We start from the raw sequence: 13,381 nt of genomic DNA, 5'->3' as shown, positions 1-13,381 counted from the left end.
TGCCCGCTGCTCCCTTCAGCAGTGTACTTTGATCATCTGCCTGTTCTGCTTCCCATTGTCTCTGGTGAATCCTCTCACCCTCCACATCTCTGGCCTGTACCCCAGTTCTGTATGAATAAATAAATAAATCTTAAAAAAAAAAAAGTGAGCTTTCCAAGATCTCTTTGATAAGAAAGTGACCGAGAGAAATCTCCATAATGTAGTCCCTCCCTGGGCTATCTAATGTTAGACAGAAAGGAGATTATCCAATTGTATAACAGACTGTGATTCTAGGAATCAGACCATGACACTCATTTCACATCCTGGCAGAAGTAGATTCTTGCATTCGCCCTTCTCCTCCTTCATTTTCTAAAAAAAGAACAAATTGAAAATTTCCACTTGGGAAGTTGGTAGAATCAGAAGTCCCAAAACTAAGCAAAGCTTTGGTGTAATTATAAAGAATCTCTAAAATGAATTAGAATTAGTTATCAGAATTAGTGTCTTGTCATATGCTTACGGCTCTTGAAAGCTTACTGTCTTTTATACCATGTTAGGTGAGGTCAGTTGGGCTCAATCAGGTTAACATTATTAGTGAGGGCTGTAACGAGGATGAAGTCAGATGTCTCTGAGTCCAAAGTATGCCATTTCAAGGCATCATGCAATTTTTTCTAAATTTCTAGCATATGATAAAAGCAAACTCTCTCACACTTTACATTCAAACCTTGAGGCAATATGTATACATTTATAGAGAATCCAGTTACCTCTCTGTTGCTGCTATGTTACTATAGATAACAGCATCTCATTCCTAGATAAGAAATAGCCTTCTAATTGGTCTCCCTATGACTACCTTTGTCCTCATATTGTCTAGCCTTGATTTACAATCTTGAATGGACCTTTTCAAATGCCAGATCAAATCACACTTGTGCTCTGAGCTATCCAATGGCCCCCTACTTCATAAATGTGAAGGTCATTATATTTCACCAAAAGTAAACTTACATTCTCAGTCCCTCTATAAAAGTAGTTGGTAATCTGGGGGAAAAAAAAAAAACTTCTAAGTAAACGTTTGCAGAATTTTTGGAGTCTAGTCAAAAACAACAACCAAAGGAAATGAATGAAAAATCTGCTGTGATGCAGTAAGATAGCAGTGTCATTTTTTAAAAAGATTTATTTATTTATGCATACAGAACTGGGGTATAGGCCAGACGTGCGGGGGTGGTGAGAGGACTCACCAGAGACAGAGTGGGGAACAAAGCAGGTAGACCTACAAAGTACACTACTGAGGGGAGCAGCAGGTGAGACAGGAGAGCTTTCCTGTGCCACTGTGTCACCTCTGGAGCTGGGGATCAAACTAGCACTGAAGTGACTGTTGCTAGCTTACAGTGCTGAGCTTTAGCCCGCTGTACCAACAGGGAGTGCCAGCAGTGTCATTTTTAAAATAGATTTTATTTTTTAGAGTAGCTTAGATTTATAGCATAATTGAGCAGAAAGTGCATAATGTTTCCAGAAACTTTATGCCACACCTGCATACAGAGTGTCCCCCACTGTCAGTATTCCACACCACACCATACATTTGTTCAACACTCAAGGGACTTACTTTGATTTACTGTTATCACCGAAGGTCCATAGTTTGCATTAGGAGTCACTCTTTAAAAAAAAAAAAGATTTATTTATTCATACAGATCTGGGGTACAGGCCAGAGGTACAGGGGCGGTGAGAGGATTCACCAGAGACAGAGTGGAGAGCAGAACAGGCCGAATGACGAAGTACACTGCTGAGGGGAGCAGCGGGCAGGTCTGGAGAGGTCTGCAGTGCCATGTGGTCACCTCCCAGGCTGGGGATGGAACTCATGCTGAAGTGGCTGTGCTTTAATCCGCTGCACAACCAGGGAGGGCCAGGAGTCACTCTTGATACATAATTTCGATGAGTTTTGACAAATACTCACCACTATAGACTATACAGTATAGTTTCTCTCCCCTAAAATCCTCTGTGCTCTGGCTTTTATCCCTCATTCCCATATAACCCCTTACAATTAAATATGCACAAAAGAACTGAAGACATTAAAAAAAAACCTTTACACACTATTCATAGAATCACTATTTATAGTAGACAAAAGGTAGACACAAGGCAAATGTTTATCAATTAATGAATGGTTAAGCAAAATGTGGTATGCATTGGAATATTATTTGGCCATAAAAAAGATAGAATGCAACAATATGCCTTGTAATATGGATGACCCTTAAGATATTATGCTAAATGAGAAAGGCAGACAGACTTGTCATGTGACATACAGCTTCATTTAATTAAAATGTGCAAAATAGGCTAATTCATAAAATAGGTTGGAAGGGATATGAATTGAAAGATATTTCTTTAATTAATATGGGTCATCTGTTGAGAGTGACAAAATATTTATAACTAGGTAGAGTGATGATAGTAATACCAGCAACAATAATAATAATACTCATTCGTTTATTTTCAGAGGCCAGCCAATGTCAGAAAAGAAGTTAAGGAATGTGTAAAGAACACTGATGGGGGATTGTAGTGCTAGAAAAAAGAGGTCTCGAACATGTGGTCTGTGATTCTAGATAGAATTCATACCAGACACCAAATGGAGGGGAAAACCCTAAAATGACTTCATATTAGCTAATATTAACATATTATTTATCTGTGACTTACTGAGATCAATATCAATGTGACTGGCTGCATTCCATATCTGGAGGGCTGGGTTGCTAACACTTTACCATCTTTTGCAGGCTCACATCAGTACTTGAGTAGGTTCTAGTCTGCAGGTGGCAGGCATCAGTGACTCAGCCACAAGATATTGGGAGAGGCACAGACACACACCTAATTATAGACCTAAAACTACAAAGTAGAGTGGAGAATTGTGGCAATTACCCAAGGAATCTGGGGAAAAAAAGAATCTTAACCCCCTATTTTTCTGCTGATTGGGGACAGCTTTTTTTTTTTTTAAAAAAAAAACCCTAAATTTAAAACAGTTTCTTACAGTATGTTCTGCTCTTCACTGTTAATAGATATCATAGGAAAAGGAAACATTTTGAAATGCTGTTAAATAAAGTGAAATATAGTTAAAAAGTCTTCCCTATTGCAGGACTTTGGAGAATTGTTATTTGCCCTGATCCTCTGAGAAAGGAATGTAGCATTTGCACAAATCTATTTGCCTATAAAATTCCCGTTAGGCTGATACTTTAAGGGACTTATTTTGGGAAGTGCAGATCTAGGTATGTTCTTCTTGCTTGCTTTCTATGTTGCCAAATTCAGAGTCTTGCAGTTCTCGCTCTACGGTTGTCATTGAAATTATGTGGTTCATAGAATGCCCCACCAGGCTTGGCATCCACGAAGCCAATAACAGAGTCTAGAGCTACACGCTGGACCTGTCAGTGCCGCTTCATTATCTTGGGCAAGCTATGTTGTTTCCGTGCTTTCTGGTGTGTAAAGGAAAGCCTTGACCTGGCTGCTCTCAGAAGTTCTTCCTTGTAAACAATCTGAAATTCTTCATAGTTTAAACTGTGGATATGAGATTTCTCCATTTAACATAACAGCTGAAAATATTCTATACATATTTATTATTCTACCTAAGTTTTTCAAAACCATTTAAAACATAGTTTATCTCCTCTTTGATCCAAGATGGATCTTCTATCATTTATTAAATTCCTTCGTAATCTTTGGTTTATTTCTGGACTTTCTTATGTGTTCCATTATTTGATATGTCAGTCCCACACTGTTTAATTATGGCGACATTTTAATTGATTTTCATATAATTCAACTACTGTAAAATGTTAGCATCAGGAAACTAGTGGGAATAAGAAAAATTACTTGTCTGACTTTTAGCTTAATTTCTACATAAAAAGGTGTCTGCTATTGTCACATTGATATTATGGAAACATGAGTCATTTGGGCAACTCTCTGTAGAACTTCTCAGCTGCCCAGAAGGTTAGTAAACAGTAAGTTACCAAATAAAAATGTCGATGCAAATTTCATTGCACTATCCTCATCTCAGTTGTACTGGGGAGATATGTCAGCAGTGTACCTGCATGATGTTCTGGGCTGTGCAGTCCACTTTTCATTACTTGCTTGACTCCCTAGGTCATGACATGGCCTTCCCTGGCTTTGGAAATTTAGTCTTGCTCCTTTCTTTCATGTTTTCACTACCTGGGTTTCCCCATCACCAGTTTTTGTCTTAATTATTTTCTTACATCATTATTAATTTTTGTACCATGTTTGATTCCTCCCCTTAGTGCAGCCCAGTAGTTCTTCCCCCACTGCAGCACACAGGGCCCAGAGTCCTTTAGTTTTTTCACCCCACTTTAACCCCTTTAATCCCCCCACTGTATGCCTCAGATCTATGGTCAGCTTGCAAGTCTTGTCTTTTTCCTAAACCTTTGTTTGGTTTCTCTGTATTCCACATATACTGAAACCATCTGATGTTTATCTTTTTCCTTCTGATTTATTTCACTTGGCATAATCCCTTCAGCTTCATCCATGTTGCCATAAATGGCACAAGTTTATCTTTTTTGATTACAGATATTATTTCATGTTAGGGGCATTTAGGTTATTTCCATAGCTTAGCTGTTGTAATAGTGTTGCAGTAAACATAGGGGTGCAAGTTTCCCTTTGAATTAGCTTGGTTGTGTTCTCTGGGTAGATGCCTAGTAGTAGAATCACTGGATCATACGGTAGATCTGCTTTTAGTGTTTTGAGGGAATTCCACACAGGCTCCCATAGTGGCTGGACCGATTTGATTCCCACTGGCACTGTAAGAGGATTCCTTTAGGTCCACATCCTCTACAGCATTTTTTAGATTTATTTATTTGTACATACAGAACTGGGGTACAGGCCAGAGGCTCAGGGGTGGTGAGAGGCCTCACCAGAGACAGAGTGGGGAGCAGAACAGGCAGATCGATGAAATACACCGCTGAGGGGAGCAGCGGGAGGGTCAGGAGAGGTCTGCCACGCCATGTGGTCACCTCCGGGGCAGGCGGGAATTGAACTCATGTGGCAGTGGCCCTAGCTTCTCAGTGCTAACCCGCTGCACCACCAGGGAGGGCCAGAGATGATTTTTTTTTTTTTAATATGGGTCATTCTCATAGGTAGGAGGAGGCATATGATTGTGGTTTTGATGTACAATTTCCTGATTTGTACCCATTACCAATTTGAAATGCCTGTGCTCTAGACCCTGCTTAAAGATCTAGAATAATCATATGAATTGATTTTAAGCGTATTGTGCCCATTTATGAGTCTATATACTCATATTGGAATAATCAGGATGATCCTAACCAAATACCAAAACCAAACTGATTGAAAGTAAAATTTGACACTCTTATTGCAATAAATTGCAAGCACATTTAACTAGCTATCCACAGAAAAAAACCAAAGCTCTTAGTTCTTTATTTGGTGCTACAAATATTTAGTTGCTGCAAATATTCCCATAATATTGATTTGTCTTGAACCTTTATTGCAAGCCTTTGATAAAAAAATATTATCTTAAAATAACTGATTCCCACAGTAATATATAAAGCACTAGCCTTCCTTTTTTTTCTTTTTCAAAATTTCAAGCAACTTGCATCATTTGTCCCTAAAAGGAAGGTTTTTGTGTTCACTAATCTACAAGATTCATTGGGTAACTGCCAAAAGTCTTGGTAAACATTAAAGAAGCCAATCAGATTTATTCATATTACATTTTGTGTTTCAGAAACTAGAAGCAGGATGTCTACTGCTCATAAAAATATGTTTGATCTTTAGCTCCATATAGTTATTTTAATTTCCACTTGGGAGAGAGCCACCTAGCCCTCTGTGATGTGTGTATCAAAATATGCAAACTAAAAAATTGTTGGTAAGACTAAAGAAAAATGGAGCTGAACCCAAAATAAAAAATAAATAAAAATAAGTAAAGGAATCAAATGCTTAATGAACCTGGCATGGAGTCTTTCAGAAGTGAGTGAACTGTGCACAAACTATATTAAAAAGAAGTGAAATATTTAAAAATAACTCACACTCCACATCCTACAGATTCAGACACAAATCTCAGAAGTAATTAAAATAAAGATATCAAAGGGGAGGGCAAATACCCCTGCAAACTCTGAATGGTAAAATACACACAGTCTGACCTCGGTTACCATTGAATCAAATAAGCTGTTAATTACAAAAGGATGAACACCCTCTAGAGATAACAGCAAACTCCAGGCAGTCAATAGGATGTGATAACATCCAATACAATCAAGAAACATTTGAGTTGAGCACAGGATTATACATGAGGATTGGAGGATTAGGAGACATGGCATTTCTGAGTCTAGTAAACAGAAAGCACAAGATGCCAGCTGAGGAAGGTATGGTGTAGGAAAGACAGATGTGATGAATTAATCACTAGGAGAACAGGGAGATAACAGCCTAGTTCTGTTCCTGGCTGGCAGGGAATGAATGCACCAAGATGACCTCTTTTCCTTCTCAAACCTTCCATTATGAATTGTGCTCATACGTGACCGTAATGTTAAGAAATTCTAAAAACTCCAAAATTGCTGTTGATTTTTAGTTAAGCAGGAGAGTTGTTACTTTGTATTTAAAAAATTGACTAACCATTCCTAAAAAAAAAAAAAAAATCCCAATTTTTTAAATACAATCTTTTACCTTTGACATTATAGCTAAAGGCATATTTTAAGAAGAAAAACACACTGTGATGAACTTAAGTAGCTGATGCTTATCCTGTATTAGTTACTTATTGCCCTATAGCACCAAAGCTTAGTGACTTAAAACAACACACACTTTTATCTCCATGTCAGGAATCTGGATGTAACTTAGCTGCACTGCTCTGATTCAGGATTTCTTACAAAGTGTCATTGGTGTTGTTAGCTAAGGCTACAGTCATCTCATGACTTATTTTAAGAAGGATACACTTCCAAATTCATTTGTATGACTTTTGACAGCCCTCAGAGTCATTCCCAAGACTCAGTCTTGTGGCTGTTGGCAGGCCTCAGGTCCTTGTTGGCTGCTGTCTGGAGATACCAGTTCCTTGCCACGTGGACTTCATAACATGAAAGTTCACTTGACCCCGAACAAGAGCTGACAGGGGGAGAGAGAATAATCCCACAGCCTTCAGTACCTAATCTCAGCCACAGCATGCCATCAGCTCTGTTGTATTATGTTCTCTAAAAGCAATTCTCTAATTCTCTCCATATTCAAGGACAGGGAATTTCACAGGGCATGAAGACCAGGAGGTGGGGGATTATGAAAGATAATCTTAAAGGTAGTCTCCTACATCTTTTGTATCAAATTTCTTGGGTCAATAGAACAATATTCCAATGCTCATTAAAAAGTTACTTTGCAGTTGCTAATTCTTTTTTGCATTGTAGTTAACTGTTTATGAACAATAAAATATAACAAGGCTTGTAAATCAAAAATAGGTGCTTCTTACAAGGATCTACAACTTACTACCTTTATCTCTCCACCAATATCTACTAAGTTTCATGTTTACATCTCAACTCATACTATTGCAGTCTTGCTTGACACACTGGCAACAGTGGATATTGTAAACCACTACCACCATGAAGGAATTTCCTTGGCATCTGTAAATACTGCTTGATTTTGGGTCTTCTCCTGCTCTGATTTTACTTTTTAATGTTCAACATATATCATCCATGCCTTATTTTTCTATGGTTTCTTCCTACTCTTTTTTTCTCTATTTACTCCATTTATTTTACTTCTGTAGCCTTTCCTATACACCTGTTTTTAGTATATCTGGATATTGGTAATCTCCAAGTTACATCTCTGAGGTACAGAAATCTCAACTTACATGTACTCCATGTGTCTACTAATTCCTATTTTCTGCTTTATTATTTTCATTCCACAAATTTCATTCTTTACCATCTTTAGCATCTCAACTAAAGGCAAAACTTCAATCTGCTGTCCAAAGCATAAATAGGATAGTCATTTTAGTTGCTCCTTTTCCAAAATTATCTACTTGCATCATTTTTTATATATTTCAAATCTTTCCTCTCCCTTGCTATTCAACTACAAATACCTCAGCTATATTTCTCTTACCTGGATTAAGATTCTAGTCTCCTAATTGGTTATTGCTTCCACTGGCAGTGAATCCAACTTACTTCTGCATTACTAGAATGACGTTTGAATGATTGATTGAAAAGCCCTACCTGGCTCCATAGCATAGGTGATTTAAAAATCCAAACTATTTATCATTGCGTACAAGAACCTCATGTTCTTTTCTTTTTTCTTTGCTTTTGTTTCTCAATCAGCTCCAAATATGCTGAATGTTTTAGTCATTTGGAACCACTTGGAAGATCCTGAAACTGCTTTCTCACACCCCTAAGCACTCCCCACACAGATTCTCAACCATGCACATTTTTTATGCCCTTCTCTAATTGACTAACTCCTGTTTGTTTTTGATAGCACAACTAGAAAATTGTGAGGTCTGAAAGTCTAATTTGAATTGCCCTTCTCCCTAATTCTGTCCCTACCTCCTTCCTGCATATATGCACATGCACATGTGTGTATTATATCATCACAGGGTGACCTGGTTACCCTTCTCTTATCTTCCCAGAGCATCATGATGGACCTGTGACATTCCCATGACCATTTTGTGTTATTCTTATCTGTTTACTAATGTGTTTCCCTTGCTAGAATATGAGCATTGTGAGGATGAGAATTTATATATTTCTGTTTCCCCAACATCTAATTCAGAGTCTGGCATAAAACAGGTGCATAAATGGTGTATGACTGAATGCAAGAAAACATGTTTGCACAAATGATTGTTAAATCTCAAATTCTCAAATTCTGACATACTGTAATCAGGTTTGCTATATTTAATTTTATGAGAACCCCTATTTTTTTTTACAACAGTTTATTTTTACATCATTTTGTACATTTTTTTTTCCATCTCAATTGTAATCCCCGCGGGTTTCCCATCACCAAGTCACCCGTGTGCCATCACCATAATCCCATGCACTTTCTTCCCCACCCCCCATTTTTGAGAACCCCCATTTGTAAAGGGAAGTGGAGTGTGAGATTCTTAAGAAATGTGGGCTAGCTAACTCCCACTTCCACCAGGTGAGAGAAAGTGAATATTTGGAGTCTCAGCAAAGTCATAGTTCAAATGAAGAGCTGCATTTTTTTTTTAAAGCTGATTGCAAAACTCTAACTGCCAAGCACGTTCACAGGCTGCCCTCAGTGTCCTGTGTGCTTGCCTGCAATTTTCTTGGTGCTTCCAGCCACTTGGCTGCTATATTGTGATTGGTTGCATTCAGAAGGCTCTATCTTCTGCAGCAATGGCAGATGTTCTGTCTGTGCCTAGATCTTTTGTGCTTTAGGGGAGGGAGAGTAGGGAAAGAGGTGAATAGAGATTGTGGAATGTTTGACTGTGGTGAAACAATCATCTTTGACAGGCTCTCTCTGGAAAAGATGGATAAGAACTATAATGGAAGATTAGCTTCATTCACCAAATTCATGCCCTCAGTTTCATTCTTCTTGTGGTTGAGATTCCAGAGTCTCATCATGGCAGAATTGGATATAACTATTGAGTGAGTCACAGAGTGTTAACACAGATTGTTTTGGCCTAGCTTAAGAGTTCAAATTCCATATAGATAGCATCTTATTAATTTTCCAAACATGCCTGTATCATACAAGAAAGTATTCAACCTATTCTCACAGGGAGGTACTTGGCGTCTGTTTCCTTGCCAGAGGTCAGGACCACACCTAGGACATACTAGTAAAATGATATCTATTTTGGTTTAATTGTAGATCCTTAAAACCTTTTATGACTTCTGGAACAGACTCCCTCAGCTATAATTTAAATCTATTGCCAGCATCACTAGACAGATAAAATGATTTAGGGTTCTAGAATCACCTGGGTGGGTGTGTATAACTAAATATAAGTCTTTAAATATAAAGATCTAATTATCTGTATATGGATTGTGCAATTAATGTGAACTGTTCCTTGAGTTTACTTTTCCCCCTCTGAGCACATTCATTGAATGCTGACTTTCCAGTTCTTCTAAACTTCCCCAGCACACAGATCTGTTACCTTCTCCAAGTTGCCATTTTAATGATACTTTTTATTATTTGGAAGAACTGAATTAATAAGTTCTACCTTGAAGATTCCATAGACTAGAAGTTTCAGGTCCAAATGTATGCAAAACGGTGACAGTAACAGTTAATGAATAAATACTTGTCTTCCCCTAGTATACTTTCTCTCACCCCTTACTTCTGTTCCCTCACTCTTCTTGCCCGCAGTATCATTTTTCTTTCTCTGTTGTCTGATTCTTCATTCATCCTCACAGACTACCTAACATACAGTGTACTGCTATTTTTAAAACAAATATAGTATTTAAAAATTCAGTTTCGCAAGGTATTTATGAAATTAGTCCTTTTTACACCCTACGGCATTGACAGTGACCTATACCAAAGAGAATATAGCACACTTCTTAGCAGTTTTTTTTATTCATCTTAGAATTCCACATTACTTAATATTAACAAGTCTTGAATTCAGTTACATATTTACTATAAAAAGAGAAATCCTAATAAGCACATGAAAGCATAAATGTTTCTTGAACACCTCACGTATTTTAGAGGATGCTATACACCTTACAACAAAAGTTAGAGAAATACACTATCTTGAAACACTAGAGAAGTCAAGTGATATGTGTGACTTGTGTTTATAGCTTACAAACCCACACTGACACCACTTAAGAGTAATTTTGAGCCTAAATACATACTTGTGTTATATGTTCTAGATTAGTGCTAGAGATATTTTAATATCTAGACAATCTTCCTAATCACATTTTGAAATCTCACTGCCTCAAAAGTTAATTATCTTCCTTCCTTTTTACTAAAGAAACCCATTTTATTGCCCTTCAAAATTCAAAACTCAAAGTTCTGTTTTCTTATATATATTTATCCAGATTTTCCAGCATTAGGAAAATAATGAAGGGCTTCCCTGTGATGCAAGGGATTAAGGTCCAGCACTGTGAAGTTACCCAGAACCATGACAACGAGAAGTTCGATTCCCTGGTCAGGGAGCTGACCACGTGGTGCAGCAGATCTCTCCTGTCCCACCCACTGCTCTCCTCAGCAATGTGTTTCAGGAGATCTGCCTGTTCTACGTCCTACTCTGTCCTCTCACCCACCTCCAAGCTGCACCTCTGGCCCACACCCCAGTTCTGTGTGCATAAATAAATAATTTTTTTTAAAAGGCAGGAGGTATTTGTAAAACTATATCAGACAAGAGGTTAATGTCCAAAGTACATAAACAAATCACTCAACTCAAGAACATAACATACAGCCTAATTAAAAAATTGGCAGAGGACCTAAATTGGCATTTTAACAAAGAAACAGGAGATGGCAAATAGACACATGAGAAAATTTTCTACATCACTTATCATTACAGAAATGCAAATAAAAACCACAGTAAGATTTCATCTTACACTGATTTGAATGGCTATTATCAAAAAGTCAAGGGATTATTAGTGTGGGGAAGGCTATAGAAAATGAACAAACTGGTAGGCGCTGTTGGTGGGAATGTGAGTTATTGCAACTGCTATTGAGAACTGTGTATGTTTGGGGTCTCCCTGGTGGTGCAATGGGTTAAAGCACCGCATTATGAAGCTCTCTGAAGCCACTGCAGCATGAGTTCTATCCCCTGCCAGGGAACTGACCCACATGGCGTGGCAGACCTCTTCTGACCTGCCTGCTGCTCCCCTCAGCAGGGTACTTTGTCAGTCTTCCTGTTCTGCTCCCACTCTGTCTCTGGTGAATCCTCTCACCCACCATACCTCTGGCCTTTACCCAGTTCTGTAAGCATAAATAAATAAATAACTGTGTATTTTCATCATAAAATTAAATATAGAGCTACTATATGATCTGGCAATTCTACTTTTGGGCATTTACCCAAAGAATATGAGAATATTAAATATATAGAAAAATATATGCTCTACTATGTTTTTTATAGCATTATTCACAATATCCAAATTATGAAAACAACACAAGTACCTGATGATGGATGAATAGATTTTATATACACACAATGGAATACTACTCAGCCATAAAAGATGAAATCTTGCCATTTGAAGCAGCATGCATAAACCTTGAGGAGATTGTGCTTAGTGAAATAAGTCAGAAGGAAAGAGACAAATGTCATATGATTTCACTCATTTGTTGATTAAGGAAAAGTACAAAACAAAACAAACAAATCCTTAAACTTTGACAACAGAATGGTGGTTACCAGAAGGGAAGAAAGAGAGAGAGAATCGATAGAGGGGGTTAATTAATTGGTGATGGATGGTGACTGGACATTTGGTGATATGATATATACAGGAGCTGAGAAGAGAAACTGTACTCCTGAAACCTATATAATACAGTAAATGGATGTTAGCTCAATAAAATAAAACATATACATGCTTTCAAAAATAGTTTTAGATATGTCTTCTTTTTATAAAAAAAAATAGAATGGAAAACCAAACAAATGATGTGGTGATCTTTTTCCATTTGGTAATTTTTTTTTGTTAAGATTTATTTATGCATACAGAACTGGGGTACAGGCCAGAGGTGCAGGGGCGATGAGAGGATTCACCAGAGACAGAGTAGGGAGCAGAACAGGCTAACTGACCAAGTACACTGCTGAGGGGAGCAGCGGGCGGGTCAGGAGAGGTCTGCCATGCCATGTGGGTCATCTCTAGGACAGGGATTGAACTCCAGCTGAAGTTGCTTTAGCTTCTTAGTGCTCTGCTTTAACCCACTGCGCCACCAGGGAGGGCTCTGGTGATTCTTATGACGTGCTGAGTCTTCAGTCAAACATTCTGTCCCATCCAATGTATAAGTAGAATGTATAAGTAGAATGTATAAGTAAAATGTATAAGTAGAATGTATAAGTAGAATGTATAAGTAGAATTAGCTTTTCCTTAAGCAAATTCACAATTGGATATACTTCTTTTGCTTTCAACATCCCATTACTCCTTCCCACAAACCTAATATTTCAAATCAATCTCATTTATATAAACCAAAATAAAATTTGACAAAAATAAACTTGCAACTTAATAAAAGGTAAATCATTTATTATTTGTTCTTGAAATAAATAATTTGGAATAAATCATATCAAATATAAAACTATATTTAATGGTTTATAAAAATTTAAAAATATAAAATGTTTAATATGATACATGCTATTTTATGAAAATAAACTTAAGTATAGAATATTTACGCATGCATATTTATATTTTTCTTATTTCTCCAACACTTATTTAGATTTTAATGTAGAATTAAGAATTTCAAGAAAACAAAAATAAAATAATGTAGAATAGCAGATATAATTTTGTGTTAGTCAGATATTTGAGTTGGAGACTTATTTCAAAGAGAATGAAAGACTTACTTGGTAACTCTGCCAAAA

This window comes from Condylura cristata, unplaced genomic scaffold (genome assembly GCF_000260355.1).
Source record: "Condylura cristata isolate star-nosed mole 26May11 unplaced genomic scaffold, ConCri1.0 scaffold00006, whole genome shotgun sequence".
NCBI lineage: Eukaryota > Metazoa > Chordata > Mammalia > Eulipotyphla > Talpidae > Condylura > Condylura cristata.
The sequence above is the reverse complement of the archived record's forward strand: the minus strand, read 5'-3'. Positions refer to the sequence as shown.